General features: G+C 31.2%; 3 long non-coding RNA genes across 3 annotated transcripts; all 3 read left to right on the forward strand.

Moving 5' to 3' along the window:
* Positions 1–1,311: 1,311 nt before the first annotated feature.
* Positions 1,312–7,345, forward strand: LOC143070632 (uncharacterized). The gene is made up of 3 exons (XR_012976606.1): positions 1,312–1,860; positions 6,482–6,532; positions 7,108–7,345. It is a non-coding gene; the product is annotated as an uncharacterized LOC143070632 (long non-coding RNA).
* On the forward strand, positions 3,398–5,527 carry LOC143072263 (uncharacterized). Its single transcript, XR_012977094.1, has 3 exons — positions 3,398–3,643; positions 4,390–4,458; positions 5,222–5,527. It is a non-coding gene; the product is annotated as an uncharacterized LOC143072263 (long non-coding RNA).
* Positions 7,346–9,409: 2,064 nt separating the features above from the next.
* Positions 9,410–12,278, forward strand: LOC143070633 (uncharacterized). The gene is made up of 3 exons (XR_012976608.1): positions 9,410–9,508; positions 9,859–9,922; positions 12,209–12,278. It is a non-coding gene; the product is annotated as an uncharacterized LOC143070633 (long non-coding RNA).
* The last annotated feature ends 4,557 nt before the right edge of the window (positions 12,279–16,835 follow it).

Genomic DNA, 16,835 nt, shown 5'->3' on the forward strand with positions numbered 1-16,835 from the left:
TATTTTTTCTTTAAATAGCCCATGCCCTGTCTTTGAAACTATTTTACAGTTTCTAGGGTACTTTAAATTTTTTACATTTAGTCAATGGGAGATAACTCTGACCACATGATGTTTATTTTTATTTTTGTGGGATAAACAGTAAATTGACTGATTCTTCCAGATGAATTAGTTAATCTTTATTTCAATTGATAAATTTGATATAGCTAGATACTGTAAATTCAGATATTATTGCATGCATTCATTTTTTTCTTTACATAGGCCCCTACCCTGTCTTTGAAAATATTTTACTAATTCATACTCTTTTTTTTTCTTTCAGATGCCTGGGGAACACGTACAGAAGAAGAACATTGAAAGTTGAGTATATTTTTCTTTACATAGGCCTCTACCCTGTCTTTGAAACTATTTTACTAATTCATACTCTTTATTTTTCTTTCAGATGCCGAATGGGAACTGTACAGAAGAAGAACATTGAAAGTTGAGTATATTTTTCTTTACATAGGCCCCTACTCTGTCTTTGAAACTATATTACTAATTCATACTCTTTATTTTTCTTTCAGATGCCTGGGGAATGCCTACAGAAGAAGAAAATTGAAAGTTGAGTATATTTTTCTTTACATAGGCCCCTACTCTGTCTTTGAAACTATTTTACTAATTCATACTCTTTTTTTTTCTTTCAGATGCCTGGAGAATGTGTACAGAAGAAGAACATTGAAAGTTGAGTATAAAGGAGAAGGTTCACGAAGGGTTAAAATTGGCCCTGAATTTTTTATGTTTTTTTAAATCGGGCCAAAAAATTACAAATTTCACATAGAAATACTTGTGATAATACTACTAAGACAAAAATATTTTTTCTGGCACTTTCCTTTACTATTTATGGAGCAATGACCCCTTAAATGAGCATAATTTGTATTAAAAGGTCAATTTTGGTACTTTTTGTCCATAATTTCAATTGTTTTTGCCATAATTAACCTTGGCCTCCATCTCACTCCAAAAAGTTTTTATATTGATGAAATCTATATCGAAATTGGAATCTTTTGGTTACAACACATTTTGGATCGTAAGTGGCAGCCAATGTGTTTCAAAAGCTTTTAGGTCTGAAAAATGCACAAAATCATCATATTTTGACAAAATGTCCAAAATGGGCTTACTTTTGGTGAATATCTTGTACTCTTATGAAAAGAACTGATATATTTAGCATTTATACTTTTGAAATAGACCCATTTACAAACCAAATTGAGACCTTTTTGGTGTTTTATGATAAAGTTGATATTTTAGGCCATTTTGTGCCATTAGTGAACCTTGTCCTTTGATATAACTAGATACTGTAAATTCAGATATTATTGCATGCATTCATTATTGTGATTTTTGAAGAATGGACAAAAATGCAAGATTAATTATTGCAATTCATACTGATTTTCGTATCAGATATCAGAATGCAAGTTCTTATTATTGCTTTACTCACTAAGCCGCATTATTTGCATTAATGAAAATCTTTAAAAAATACTTATCTTACATGTATAACATTGATTACCAGTAAAGTAAAGCAAATTTATAGTTGCTGCATCTTCAGATCTTAATTATTTTTAATATGTCAGATTTATCCCCCCTATAATTACTTGATAAGCCCCTAAATAAGAAAACAATTGTTGATATTTAATGCCAACATAATTTCTTTTACAGGTAATAATATTAAAGAATACAGTTACAGTGAACCACAGACTGGAAAATCTTCTTGTGAATCTAAAATTGCCCATATGAGAACAAAGATGAAAACCTTTGTGGCTTCAGGAAAAAAACATGCTAACTGCCAAAGATATAAAAGTTACTATTGATGATGGGTCAAGTGTTGTTGGTTGTCAGGTAGCATATGTTACAGTTGATATTACAAATATCATTAAAATCCCACAAATGGGACATGCATACCTGCCAAAATTTTCAAATGCCCATAGAAGTTTTGCTTCCATGATGGCTCTTACAGTCATAAAAAAAACCTTCAAAGGGTCCTTCAAATGCATCTCTATGTTGTGTTTTGGCTTCTTCAAACTTTTTAAAGCCTAAAGACATTGTAAAATTAACTGTTTTGTTTAAAATTGGGACAAAATTCCTCTTTAAAAAATTTGTTTGGGAGCTTTCATGGGGGAAACCCCCTGCAAACAGTGACAGTTGGCAGGTATGGACGTGTTTAATGTTAAGGACTTATGTTTCCTTGAATTTGCAAAAAAGTAATGCCAGGTGGTTCACAGTAATAAAATGTTGTATGTGGGTGGTTAATGTTAAGTAACAATATGTTTCAATGGTTATTTTGGAGGCGCTATAGAAAATTCCGGCAACTTGGAATTAAGTACAATTGTTTAATGTAAGTTTTTTTACTTAACTAGTTTTGTTTGTTTTGTTAAGTTGCATCTAAGTTTAGTAAATTTGAATAATATACTCATATTGTTTTGTCAAGTTGTTCTATGGGGCAGAATATTTTGTGCTTGTACAGTTACAAAAGTACAATATAAATAAAACTGAAACCGTACAATTTTACCTCATACTGAATACATTTTAATGAAAATAACTTAGCAGCATAAATAGAATATATATATATCAAAGCCATTTTTGAAACTGGCAAATATATAAATTATGTGGTTCATAATTATATATAAGCTTTAAATGGAACCTAAACAAATGTTATTCATTAAAAGATAGTAATAACAAATCTCAGATTATACTAAGTAATTCCAATTATAAATATGTATATTTTGGGGAAAAAAATTGATAGCAAAAGAAGTCAGTAAGTCTAGTCTGCCTACAGGAAATTTGAAAATATTTACACAAAAATGATTTTCTCCCAAAGTAAGAATTTATATAGGACTTTATCTCAGGAGTAACTCAAATAATTAAACCCCTCTCTGTGTTTCCAATTTCTTTCTTCTTTTTTGGTTTTACCATTTATTACCCACTGAAATGATAAAAAATAGGAAAATATAGAGAAATCAACAGAATTGTCTCCCCTTTTTGAATTGCTTTCTATATCAAACCAGCTTCCACCGAATTATCCTACAATTATTCAAATTTAAACTTAATATATATTTTAACTTTATGTCATAATTGGGACAACATCCCTAATGCGCCTCGAAATGAGGAACTCAAAAGTCACGTGTAAAGAAAAAATCTCTATGTAGTGATATTGGACATGTTTCTATTTTTAACAAATGACTGAACTTAATTATTTGTGGTGATTAGGAAAGTAGAGGAACATAGAATAAATGTGTAAAAACTATGGAGCTATTGAATGTGTTCAAAGTATTAAATTTTCAAAGAACTTGTTGTGTTAAAAAGGGGATATTTTACCACAAGGAGCCACATCACAAAAAGATGTTCGGGGTTTGCTAATTTACGGAAAAAGTAATCTCACTTCATCACTTCGTACCCCGAAAATTTAATCACATATGTGAAAATGTCACAGCTTCGAAACGAGCTATCATACATATCCAAGTTTACGATATGGACTGAGCTACAGGAAAAAACGTTACCATTACAGCCTATGTAAAAACAATTAAAGATATTGAGCCAATTTACAAAAAGATTAAGCAGAAGTTTTCAGAGTGATCTATGGATGATTTCACCTTGTACACCCGGAAAAAGTGTGAAAATGATGGTTAGTATTTTTTTATTTATACCTAGATATCCCAGATGATTTTAGATAACCATTATAGATAAATACCAGCAAATACTCAATGAAATTTTCGCTTTTAAAATGCATTACTGGCACGGGCCTGAACACTTTTTTTAGGCACAATTCTAACTTTGTTTACACCCCCGAGAGATCCGAAAGGAATTTGTTTATGAATTGAAAAAGGCATGAACTAACATAATAGTTTTAGCTGTAAGTAAACATGACACAATACAGTCTTTGTTATGTAATTATCACTCCGGTTTACAGGAATAACTGATAATCAAGGGAGATAACACACTTCATACGAGTAAAGTGAAATACATCATCACATGTGCTTTTATCCAATAATTTGACCCATGGTCAGTAGATATCATATGCAGTTAATAAACAGTCAAACATGTACATGTATTAAGGAAATCATGAATTATTATTTGTAATGCACACTAGCAAATCACAAGATATTGTCTTTTCTCAGTGAAAAAGGGGGAGGATCAACAAAAATTTTGAAAACAATATTGCTGCACCTTTTCAACTATTAAGCTAGTTAGCTAGCACTCGTTGCTGCTAATATAAAAGATTTAAATGAAGGTTGATAAGCCACAAGGGAGAAGCATTTTTCTTTCTTTGCGATAAAACTTTCAAGAATTTGATTTTTGCTCTCTCAATAATACTTATGTATCTATACCAAATAATAACACAGCCTGAGTAATTTTTTTGTCTTATTTCAGTTCCAGACATATCATTACTTTTTAACCTGAGATGGCAAACTAGAGGTTTTAAAAAGTCCTGAATAACTGGTAAGCATTTTGTTTTATTTGGCAAGTTCTAAATTGTTTATTTATGTTATTTATGCAATTCAAATTACAGTCGGTATGTTAAAAATATACTCATATGAAAACTGTTGCTATGGTCTTGGCATTAAATGAAAATGCTTGGTTACTGATCTTTTCGACTCCATATTTCAAGTTAAACCTTGCGGCAACTGTTCTTCATGTAACACTGCAAACTATAATTAGCATTATTTTGATATGTCGTTATTTAATGACGCCATATTACGTGTGATGCCACAATGTTTCCTTTAAAACCTCATGCCGATATCTCACTGATAAAAGATTTTCACTGAAATACATGTAAAAAACATTTTTTCTCAAATAGAATTATGTGAAAGAACAAGTTTTGAAAATTTGCACTTCATTGCACTCTAATTATATGATTCAAATGACTTTTACAGTAGTTTATAGTGGTTTCTACAGTATAAAATACAAGGTTTTCACTGGCTAGAATAATTAAGTATTTTGGTGTTTTTTTTATGAAATCTTCATTTTTGCATAATTTCTCTGTCAAAATGCACTTTTAGGCACCAGAAAATTTTATTGAATGCTTTAACAGGGTCTGTGTGTTGTAATTTAAGGTTACATTCAGATGTTTTGTCCTTCTTTTGACTAGTAAAGGTATACTGGAAGAAATTAATTATACATACACTTTGTATTCAAAATAAATAAATATAGCGATAAAAGTGTCATTGCCTTATAGTGCTGAAACAACTTTATTTTTTTTCAGAAATGGACAAAAATACACAGATTTATTCAGAATGTCATACCGATGAAGATCACATAAAAATATTTGGAAAAATCAGAACTATGGATTGCAATATGGGACAACATCCCTAATGCGCCTCGAAATGAGGAACTCAAAAGTCAAGTGTAAAGAAAAAATCTCTGTGTAGTGATATTGGACATGTTTCTATTTTTAACAAATGATTAAACTTAATTATTTGTGGTGATTAGGAAAGTAGAGGAACATAGAATAAATGTGTAAAAACTATGGAGCTATTGAATGTGTTCAAAGTATTAAATTTTCAAAGAACTTATTGTGTTAAAAAGGGGATATTTTACCACAAGGAGCCGCATCACAAAAGGATGTTCGGGGTTTGCTAATTTACCGAAAAAGTAATCTCACTTCGTACCCCGAAAATTTAACCACATATGTGAAAATGTCACAGCTTTGAAACGAGCTATCCTACATATCCAAGTTTACGATATGGACTGAGCTACAGGAAAAAACGTTACCATTACCGCCTATGTAAAAACAATTAAAGATATTGAGCCAATTGTTACAAATCCTCCAAAATGAGGGCCCAAAAATGGGGGTTTTGGTGTAACATTGAAATTTTAGAAATTGGCCTTTTTTTATTGTTTTGGTTGCTTATATATTTATATTATATCATATTTTTTAATTTTTAATTTTTTAACAAAAACCTACATGGAATTTTTATTTACACTTTCTCAGATTGTTCCTATATGCAACGCGTTGGCATTAATTTCCTTATCAATTACATACCAGAGCAACTGAAAAAGTACCAATCATTGTCAAAATGTTGTAAAATATTTTTCAAACATGTGCAACATGAAAGTTGTATGAAATGTCAATTACCAATAATTTTACTGGTTTTAAGATACTGAATAGAATGACTTAATAACTTGGTCTACAGCATAATCGTGACTAGTTTTCTTGTTAGCATATTTAAGTTCTGTCATTTGCCTATTTCCTATTTGTTTATATTTTGAATTTTTATAAAGTGATGAACAACTTTGAATTTTTAAAGTGCTGAAAAAAACAAATTGAATCTTTTTTCCTCAATCTTTTCTTAAAGACTACTTACGGTAACTAAATTTTGGTTATCCATCTAGAATTAAAATAACTATAATCTATATTTTTAAATATTTTTTGGAATGATGAAAAATCACAAATTCAAATTTTGTGATTTTTGTAGATTAATCTGAATAATAATGACTTTCTTATATTTCCAATCATACCAAGGAAGGTAAAAGAACCAGCAGAAAGTGAAAGACTTGAAGAAATATAGGCAATGTAAGTACGATTACGGCAGGTGATTTTGCTGTATGTGGTGTTTCCTTTAATTAGTTGGCTACCTCCAACATTCATCTATGTATAGATGGCCTCCATCACAGACCCTTGGAGACAGGCAGCTTAGATGTTTCGCTAGTGGCCAATAACTTCTACAAGCTTCCTGCTTATGCCTGTACTGTTGCATTTCTGTAAATATTGACAATGCAATTTCCCATAGGAACTCCTTTTACAGCTAACACTGTACCACTTTTACTATGAAGTTTTGAAAAAAATCATATCTAGGAATTGAATGTTCATATGCATTACTATTTTTTTCAAAAGGTCAAAATATAGGGCTGTGCGGCATATTTTCAATGTTTATATGCCCTGTACTTCTCAGAGTTTTAACTAACACCAATTTGCTTAACTACCCCTACCTTGACAGTCAGGTTACATGCATAGATTTCAATATAAACAATATGCAGAGGTTTATTAACTGGTAACATTTCAAAGTTATGTGTCTGTGAGATGCAACAAAGAGAGCATAACTGAGAGCCAGTATGTTAACAAAATTTTATTTTCTATGAATATTCTAGATCTCCCCAAAAGAGGCGTGGTTAGAGAAACAGCTGTATTTACAAAGTGCAAACTAGAAAAAGACCGATGTCATGCTGAAGTATGTCTGGAGATCATCTGGTTTTATCTTTTGAAAGCAGTTCACATGGAGGATAATTATGCCAAACAAATGATATGATGATTAATAGAAATGTGAAGATGACCCCATTACCCCTTAAAGTAATATATGGAGTCATTGTCATTCATTGGATACCAATTTTAGTGGATTTCGTTGGTACAGGTGAAATGTGAAATTAAATATTCAACAGCTGAAATTTTTTTATAAAGGCTTGAAAGCAGACTTAAGCAAAACCAAAAATGAAGTATCCATGAATATGTAAGTTTTCCTTAAGGATGTACTTAGGTGAGGTTTTGGAATTCGTGTCAAATGTTCGGACACCTTGGTGTTTTTCCATACAATACAATGTAAAATATTTTGCCCCATAACACCCATTTATTTTTTCATATAAGACTTAATAGCTCATAAATGGTCATTTACCAAATTTTTAGAAGATTCTAGATTTTCTTTATTTTGATTTGAGACCAAATTATACCAATGCAAATATAAGGTAAAACTCCGAGTCAGCCTTTTCCCGCCACATTTTAAATCTCAAATATCTCAAAAAGGAGCTCCATAACCTATCAATATTTTTTAGCTTGTTTGATCTTTGAATAATGCTCTACCGGCTTATAGTATCAATTTTAGATTCTTGAAAAATAATTGAATCCACAGTAGATTGTTTAACTGATTGTTTCTAACTGATGTCCTTGTTAATTGGAATTGCCTAAAAATAGATAAAAGAGAAAGGAAATGTCTTATATACCTGGTATACAACAAAGAAACACTTTTATTTTTATGCCCCACCTACGATAGAAGAGGGGCATTATGTTCTTTGGTCTGCGCGTCCGTTCGTTTTTTTGTCCATTCGCCTGTTAATTCATTTTACTGTTCTGCTTCAGGTTAAAGTTTTTGGTCTAGGTAGTTTTGATGAAGTTGAAGTCCACTCAACCTGATATTAGTGTACATGTTCCATATGATATGATCTTTCTAATTTTAATGCCAAATTAGAGTTCTGACCCCAATTTCACAGTCCACTGAACATAGAAAATGATAGTGCGAGTGGAGCATCTGTGTACTTGGGACACACTCTTTGTTTTATTGCTGCTCTTCATAATCAAGTTTACAGCAAAAATTATGTAGTTTTGAGTTGTTAATTTATTAAAAGGGTAATCACTGTAGACTGATGTTGATAGTTGTAACGATTTTGGATGGTTTATAAGGTTGTATAACATATAGTTTACTTTTTACAAATCAATAGACTGTCATTTATTCTGGATAGATTTTTAAAAATTATTTTGAACATTGTCTAGTTTTCTAACCAGCGCTTCTTTTAAAGGGGAAATTTAGTTTTGGGAAAAAGTACATACAGTTATGTTTGTAATACTACATTATAAAAGTGATTATAATTATAATTAGCATTTCAGATTGATAATTTTCTAAAATTTCTCTTTTTGTCAGTCTTGGGATAGAGAGATTGCAGAATAACAAGATATTTTAATTTCATTTAAACTTTTGGTCAAGTGCATGCAGACATCGTTTAGTAGCCCATACAACGTTTTCTGCCTTTTATATTTTCTGAGTTTCTTTCTTGATACTCTTAATATCTCCTGCTGGTCCCGCATTGATTATAATAAACCTTGACTATTTTTATTTTTCAGTGCAACATGTTGGCTTTTTTTATGCCCCACCTACGATAGTAGAGGGGCATTATGTTTTCTGGTCTGTGCGTCCGTCCGTCCGTCCGTCTGTCCGTTCGTTCGTCCGTCCGTTCGTCCGTCCGTCTGTCCCGCTTCAGGTTAAAGTTTTTGGTCAAGGTAGTTTTTGATGAAGTTTAAGTCCAATCGACTTCAAACTTAGTACACATGTCCCCTATAATATGATCTTTCTAATTTTAATGCCAAATTAGAGTTTTTACCCCAATTTCACGGTCCACTGAACATGGAAAATGATAGTGCGAGTGGGGCATTCGTGTACTGAGGACACATTCTTGTTTTTTTAGATTTTATGTGTTTCCATGTTCATAATGCCCCTTTACCACCCTCTTGAAATTGGAATACAACTTCATGGGGGGATCAAGTTCAAGTAACAGCAAGATTCTTTCATTCAATGGGAGATGACTCTGTAAAATCTGTAAATGATTTTTTATGCAGTTGAAATTCAAATCATAAACCTTTGAATTATTTATTTTGTGTTCCATCTTTCATATTAATTTCCCAAAGGAAGTATAGTATCAATTTTCAATTCTTTTCAGGTTCTATGATGATTTTCATGGTGTGGAAATAAGACTTGGTGGTCTTAAAGATCTAATTAATGTAACATAGGTAGGTACCAGTATGTTATTCCTGTTTTGAATGAAACTAGTATTGTAAAAATATTTTTGAAATGTTATTTTCATGTGGTCTGAATGTTTATAAGAGTTTGATCAGAAATCTCCTCTTTCATCTATCAGTACAATAATATGTTTGATGTAATTACTTAAAAGTGTGTTGGGTTGCTGTCAACCATATGTTCTCAACATCTATTACACATTTGTAGACTTTGTATATTTGATATACATGTAATATGTCTGATGTAATATGTCTGGAACTTATACATGTATCTATTGGTCCCAGATTTTATCAACAATGGTTCTTTCAAACCATTTTGAATAACTAAGCATTTTACATTTTAGGTTAGCATCACAGCTTGTCCATAAGGATTGAGGCTGAGAATGACCATTAGATGGGACTTTTATGGTAAGAATAAAAACAAAGATTTATGAACTAGAGAATGTTATTGCCACAGTTTTTATAGATGTAGATCTTACATTTGAATGTTTTCTTTAGTTAATTGAATATATACTCGAAGGGACATAAAAAATTTAGAAAATCTTATTTTTTTCGTTATCTTAAATTGTCACCATGTATTAGAATAAAGAGGTGTGTTATGATTTCCAATAAGATATTTATCAATGAGAGAACAAATGTCATGAATGTAAACAAACTAAAGGTCAACATATGGCCTTCAACGATGAGTAAAACCTATACTGTAAACCATAAACTTCCCCAACATCACCAATTGTGAAATAATTCAAAAGAAAAACTTACCTCAAGGCCTGATTTATGTTTAAACAATAAAGGAAAAAAATTATCTTGGACATGGACCAAACAAAAAAATGTGAAAAGATTTTTGATTTTCAACTTTATTGAATCTTATTCATTATGGCTAGATTTATTTCATACTTTGAAGAAGAAGTGAAACGGACAAATTTAACTTAGATATATACTTATTAAATTGTTAAAATCATATAATTTTTAATTTCATTTATATCATTTTTATGTCCCACTTAAGGAAGTTAGCTGCTCGGTTTCTAAATGAATAACTTTCCATAAAACTAGTATATATTGATGGGTATTAATTGAGGAATAAAAAAAGCAAAAAAAAACAAACATAGGGATCAATTTGCTTGTTTTCGAGATATTAGCCATAAGAAAATGTTCCATAGCTTTATCATTGACCACTTAGAGTTCTCAAAAACTACTAAAAAACTAAATAAAATTTTATAAAACTTTTACAAATGGCTTAATACAACTATACATTTTTAAGGCATTCAAATGTATAAAACCGGAGGATTTGAAAATCTGACAAAAATTCCAAAACATAACAAGCAAATATCCTTAAGGGCATTCATTGATGTGGTCTCTAAACAGGGTGAAAATTTATGTCTAAGGGAGATTCTTTATTATCAACCAGTTGAACTCCACATTCTTGTAATTTGAACAATGCTTAGAATATGCACCTTTATTTATAGAATATTCACTTTTTTGTTTAATTAAATGTATACTAGATGAAATTGACTATTATTTAGAACTGTGTAAAATAGAATAAAATGTAAACAGAGCTCTTGATAACAGATATGTTAAGTGGGAGAAATCATTAGTCACTTTAAATCACTTTGTGTAAAAAAAAAAAAGGCCTATAAAAAAAGATTGTCATTGAGACAATGAGGAAAGCCACCTTGGCAGCCAAGAAAGCAGCTTTAAGGAAGATGGTCAAATAGATGTTCAACCATGTCTGTGGTTTAATTGTGAAAAATATGTGATTTAATAATTTTAAAAATTCCACCAAATATGTTGTAATAATATTATTATGTGCATTTTAATAATCTGTTTCTTAATAGTCCTTTTTATGCCCCACCTACGATAGTAGAGGGGCATTATGTATTCTGGTCTGTGGCTCCGTTCGTGCCTTCGTTCAATTGTTCGTTCATCTGTCCGTTCATCTGTCCGTTCGTTCGTCCTTTCGTTCCTCTGAGCGTCCGTTCAGGTTAAAGTTTTTGGTCAAGGTAGTTTTTGATGAAGCTGAAGTCCTGTGAATCAACTTGAAACTTAGAACACTTGTTGCTTATGATATGATCTTTCTAATTTTAAAGCCAAATTAGACATTTGACCCCAATTTTACGGTCCACTGAACATAGAAAATGAAAGAGCGAGTTTCAGGTTAAAGTTTTTGGTTAAGGTAGTTTTTAATAAAATTGAAGTCCAAACAACTTGAAACTTAGTATATATGTTCTCTATAGTATAATCTTTCTAATTTTAATGCCAAATTAGATTATTACCCAATTTCACGGTCCATGGGACATGGAAAAGGATAGTGCAAGTGCGGCATCCGTGTACTTTTGACACATTCTTGTTTATAAGAGTTTGATTTCGCAGTGTATTAATCATCCATAACATATTTTTGCCTCTCACACAACATTTGAGGGGGACATAGAAATACTCATAATGCATCTATATGTCTGTGCAGTTTTGTAATTGCTCACACATGTACAGTCCAATCGACTTCAAACTTAGTACACATGTCCCCTATAATATGATCTTTCTAATTTTAATGCCAAATTAGAGTTTTTACCCCAATTTCACGGTCCACTGAACATGGAAAATGATAGTGCGAGTGGGGCATTCGTGTACTGAGGACACATTCTTGTTTAGTTATTGCCCTTTGATAGATAAAATATGTAAAATATGGATTTCTGTTTTTAGGTTGTAATGACAATGATCTCATGGTGTTTGGAGTAAAACTTGGATATATGATACTATGAACATGTTGGTAGATATTCAAGCTTTTTTTTTGGAACATTTTTTTTAAAACCATTAACTTCAATTTTATAAAGAACCAAAACATTAAATAAAATGTAAAATTAGTCTTTTTCTTCAATACTGATAACTCTAAATTTCTGTAGTGATTCATTATTATGAAATAATCTAAATTTTCTAAAACTTCAAAATTTTAAGCTATGAATATATTATGTTACCAATACACTACTATTTTAAATTGTTATTATGTATTTCCATAGGGTTACATGATGGGTAGTAATTAGAACTGTTTTAAGGTGAGAATTTAGTCATCATTTTACACCTTACATTTATCTTACGTGAATGACCCTTAATATTTATATATCAACCATACATTTCAATATAAGATATTTTTTTCATTTGTTTTTGGAGTAAATCAGATACATTTATAATCAGAAGGTTTATATATAGCCTTTTTCAATCTTTACTTCATACTCATGGATAAATAATTTACCCTATTATCAGGAAGGGGAGATAACCTAACATAGTTAAACATAGGACCCTATGGGAAATAAGTCATACAAAAGTCTTCTTTTAGAAAACCACTGTAAAAAAAATTAACAAAACAATTAGGAAATAACAAGTTTTTGTGTAACATGTAATCAGACTTTTAAAGATATTCCAGATAGTTGGAATAGTTAACAGGCATGATAATAGTGAATTTACAGTAAAATCGTTTGTTTATGTGCTAACTAGTGCTCACGTAGAACCAAATAGATATTTAACAGATAGTGTGATACTCAGTACGTTTTTTCAAATTTATTTACATGACATATGACGACAACTTGTGTTTCTTTTACCTTTTATGAAAAAAAATTATTTTAAAGAAAAACGTATAATAGTCTTTAGACAATATTTATTAGCACAAACACATTTACCGGTACATTAAATGGTAATTAAAAATAAAGACAATAAACTGACAATAGTTAAATTGAATATAATTATGTTAGAGTGACAGTGGTATTCAAAGCGAAGAAAAAAGACTATAAATATCAACATTATTAACATTCATGAACAAACAAAAATTAGGTTGCATATTATAAGAAACACAAGTTATACAGATGTTCTCAATAAAAAACAATCATTAATATACTTTATGGTGATTTTATAATGACTGGTAGACTGCTTTTTAAAAGTGCAGTCATATGCCTTAGAGTTATAGCTGACTGCAGTTTACATGGTTTAATAAAATTGAAATTAAGATTTTTATTTTCTTTTTCAGGAAGTTGACCAACCATACCAATTTAGAGACAGGTTACACATGCCTGTTATGGATACAGAAGTAGAGGTAATTTCATCTAAAAATTTTTATCTAACCTACCAAAAACTTGGTATATGGGCACTGTTTACAAGATTTTGGAACAGAATCCAATTTATAGCTTTACTTTTAGTAATTGTTAAAATGCTGAATTTTAAAGGCCAAATGAACTTTTCCCATCACTTGGCGTCTGTTGTCTGTTAACAAAAATCTTCTCCTCTGAAACTACTGTGCCAAATTTAACAAAAATTGGCCACAATCATCACTGAGGTATCTTAATTTAAAAATGTGTCTGATGACCTTACCCGTGAACAAAGATGGCCACCATGACTAAAAATAGAACATATGGGGTAAAATGCGGTTTTTGACTTTAGTTATATCTCTAACACTAAAGCTTTTAGAGTAAATCTGACATTGTTAAAACCCTTTATCATGTTGAGATCTATCAGTCCTGTAATTTTCAGACCAATCAGACAACCTGTTGTTGGGTTGCTGCCCCTGAATAAGTAATATTAAGGAAATTTTGCAGAATGTGGTTATCGTCTTGAATATTATTATAGCTAAAGATAAACTGTAAACAGCAATTATGTTCAGTAAAGTAAGATCTTCAAATGAATTGCATGACCAAAATTGTCAATTGATCCCTTAAGGAGTTATTGCCATTTATAGTAGATTTTTAATAATTTTTCGTAATTTTTGTATATCTTCTCCTTTGAAACTACTGAGACAAAATTTTACCAAATTTGGCCACAATCATAATTAGGGTATTTAGTTTTAAATGTGTCTTGTGACCCTGCCTGCAAACCAACATGGCTGACATGGCTAAGAAAAGAACTCAGGGGTAATATGCAGTTTAAAAAAATATCAGGTGAGGGACACAGGCTGCTTGCAGTCTCTAATATTTTCCCCTTAGACATACTTATCAGAATAAACATCTATTTACATGTAATATAAATTTCTTTTTTAGGAAGTAGACCAGCCATACCATTTAGGAGCAAAGTTATAAATAATGACATCTTTAAGTCATGGTGCAGTTAGTCCATTGCCGTCAAAGTTGTCAACACCATTTAATGAATCTGATGATAGAACCAAACGGTATTACAAGCCCAATTATGGATTGGACCATGAAATATCTCCCTAATATGTTTCTAGAGAAGTAATCAGATTGATATGGACAGAAGAGAAAAAACTGGCATGTCATTGTAGGAATATTCAAGAGTGAAAATAAAAACTTGAAGGTAAACTTATAGTTCTTAATCATTTAAGTTTCCTATACTATATTGCATTTGTGAAACCCTGCTAATTTTTTGCTCACATGACTAAAAGTCAGGGTGAGAGTTTGCCATCACATTGTGTCTGTCACACCAACAACAAATTTCTGCAAGATTTTCCAATTGAGAGTTATCTCTCTTTAAAAGATGAAATTTAGTGATTTTTGTTGAGCCTGCAACTTTTGTTGCAGAAAGCTCGACATAGGGATAGTGATCCGGCGTCGGCGGTGTTACCTCACTTCTTAAAAGCTTTATATTTTAGAAGGTGGAAGACCTGGATGCTTCATACTTTGTATATAGATGCCTCATGTTACAAAGTTTCCGTCAGTCACATGTCCTTGACCTCATTTTCAAGGTTCAGTGACAACTTGAAAAAAAAGTTCAGATTTTTTGTAATGTTGAATTCTCTCTTATTATAAGTAATAGGATAACTATATTTGATATGTGCGTACCTTGCAAGGTCCTCATGTCTGTCAGACAGTTTTCACTTGACCTCGACCTCATTTCATGGATCAGTGAACAAGGTTAAGTTTTGGTGGTCAAGTCCATATCTCAGATACTATAAGCTATAGGGCTAGTATATTCGGTGTATAGAAGGACTGTAAAGTGTACATGTCCAACTGGCAGGTGTCATCTGACCTTGACCTCATTTTCATGGTTCAGTGGTTATAGTTAAATTTTTGTGTTTTGGTCTGTTTTTCTCATACTATATGCAATAGGTCTACTATATTTGTTGTATGGAATGATTGTAAGGTGTACATGTCTAGCGGGCAGATGTCATGTGACCTTGACCTCATTTTCATGGTTCAGTGGTCAGAGTTAATTTTTTGAGTTTTGGTCTTTTTATCTAATACAATATGCCATATGTCAACTATATTTGGTGTATGGAAATATTTTATGATCTTTATGTCAGTAGCACAGGTTTAATTTGACCGTGACCTCATTTTCACGGTTCATTGCACAGTGTTAAGTTTTTGTGTTTTGGTCTATTTTTCTTAAACTATAAGTAATAGGTCAACTATATATGTTGTATAGAAGTATAGTTAGCTGTACATGTCTGCCTGGCATGGTTCATCTGACCTTGACCTCATTTTCAAGGTTCATTGGTTTTTGTTTAGTTATCTTGGTTAATGTGACAGTTGTAATAAAACTTAGCTTTATACTTAGGACTAGCAACATAATATCAATGATTAGTATAGAAGGCGAGACATTTCAGTGTGTGCACTCTTGTTTTTATATATTTGCTTATATCTTAAAAGCTGTTAGACCTTGAACCAAATATAAAATTGCAAAATATTCAGCTGATGACTTTACTTCAAAAGGTCTGCAAGGGCTAAATCGTCTTTCTTTAAAACCAGTAAAATACTGGTTGTTGGTAACATCTTAAAAACCATGGAACCTGGTGGAAAAGTTTTACTTGCACTACTGATTTGATAACTCATCATGAGCTATTAAAAAAGTCTTTGGTCAAAATTGCCATTTTATGTTTTAAGAGTTGAAACATTCACACATTTGAATGATTCAGATTCCTTGTAGCCTCTAGTTATAGCTTGATACTACTCACATGGTGACTCAATTAAAACATTTTTGGTCGTTATTCATCACATCAAATGTCCCACTGTACATAATACATGACCTCTAAGACTGTTTCAGAGGCAAACTCTATATAGCTTATTACTCAAATTAAAAACACACATTTACATCTAGTCCGAGATTACTCTGACGTCTAACGGCTGTTTTGCCAGACTGTGGGGCCGTGGGAAAAACAGCCGTTGGATGTCAGAGTAATCTCAGACTAATTTACATCTAAATGAACTTGGCAACAACTTGATGTTTACACCAGAACGGAATGTATATATATTATCATATTCAATAGTATAGAAAAAAATAAAACAATGATTACTGTAAGTATATATACTATTAATCTTGGTGGTCTACATCCTGTTCTAACATTACATAGTATTTTTTTTTAAATTTTAATCATTTATTTTGCGTTTTTCTTTTT

The sequence above is a fragment of the Mytilus galloprovincialis genome, chromosome 4 (genome assembly GCF_965363235.1).
Source record: "Mytilus galloprovincialis chromosome 4, xbMytGall1.hap1.1, whole genome shotgun sequence".
In the NCBI taxonomy this organism is placed as follows: domain Eukaryota; kingdom Metazoa; phylum Mollusca; class Bivalvia; order Mytilida; family Mytilidae; genus Mytilus; species Mytilus galloprovincialis.